Raw genomic sequence first — 1,158 nt, forward strand, 5'->3', positions numbered from 1 at the left:
AGGAGAGACTGAAATAGAAAGATGACAGCCCCATTAATTGTGGCAGCACTGGGAGAACCTGGAAGTCATCTTAGGCCAAGTCTGCACTATGGAATTTTGCCAGCACAGCTACGTTAATCAGTGGAGTGAAGAGGTATGATCCCCGACCGATATAGCTGTGCTGGCAAAAGCCCCCTCTGTAGACCTAGTTATATGGGAAGAACTGCTCTTGAGCCAGTATAGATCATTTCTCTTAGTGGGGGCTGGAATAAGCAATTCTGGCAAAAGCTCAGTTTTACTGGTATAAGCTACGTCTGCATTAGAAGTGCTTTGCCAGTATAGTATACCAATATAGCTATACTCTCAAAGCGTTCCTAGTGTAGACGTGGGTTAACTCCTAGTGCTGCCGGATCTTCTACAGTTTATTCATTATTCACAGGCTTTTTTTCCCTGGGAGTAAGAAGGACTAATGGAAAAACATTTGCATATAAATAGCCAAACTGCCATGTAAGATGCTAACAGCAAAGAGCTTAACGGGGGATGTCTCTAACCATCTTTCTCTCTCTATCTCTCTGTTTCTCCTGCAGGGCTTGTGAAGTTGGGGGTTCACTGTGTAACATGTCAAAAGGTCGCGATAAAAATTGTCAACAGAGAGAAGCTCAGCGAGTCGGTGCTAATGAAGGTAATTTTCTAATGGGAGATTTGAGGGGGGGAAAGTATAGTTCTTGGCTCTGTGGCTTCTGTTCCATGCAAAATTAATATCTTTAATTATGTTTAACAAACATCCCTGTCAGTTCTAGGACTGTGCTGTGCATAATAATAATAATAATTCAGGGGTGGGGGCGGCTGGAATTAAAGAGAAGGAGTATGCATGTGCTTTAATTAAGAGCAAAATTAACGGCCAGCCTCAGTGCTGTTACTGCTGTGTGATGGCAGACGCATGTGTTGGGGTTCTAAGTTCCACCAGATGGTGTGTGATGCCTGTTACTCTCAGAGATTGGTGAGGACATCTATTCTGTTATGTGAGTGTTCTTACTGCTGTTCTGTGGTATGGTTTCATTCTGCTCTCTGATCTAATGCACCAGATCCTCGCCTGGTGTAAATTGGTATAGTTCCACTCAGGGCCGGCTCTGGCTTTTTGCCGCCCCAAGCAAAAAAAAAAAAAAAAAAAACCCGCGG

General features: G+C 43.7%; 1 protein-coding gene across 1 annotated transcript in view; it reads left to right on the plus strand.

Moving 5' to 3' along the window:
* The window catches only part of BRSK2 (BR serine/threonine kinase 2), a 453,700-nt gene that overhangs the window by 240,916 nt on the left and 211,626 nt on the right, over positions 1 to 1,158 (plus strand). The window lies entirely within an intron of this gene.

The sequence above is a fragment of the Terrapene carolina genome, unplaced genomic scaffold (assembly GCF_002925995.2).
Source record: "Terrapene carolina triunguis isolate 2854851 unplaced genomic scaffold, T_m_triunguis-2.0 Scaffold171, whole genome shotgun sequence".
Taxonomy (NCBI): domain Eukaryota; kingdom Metazoa; phylum Chordata; order Testudines; family Emydidae; genus Terrapene; species Terrapene triunguis.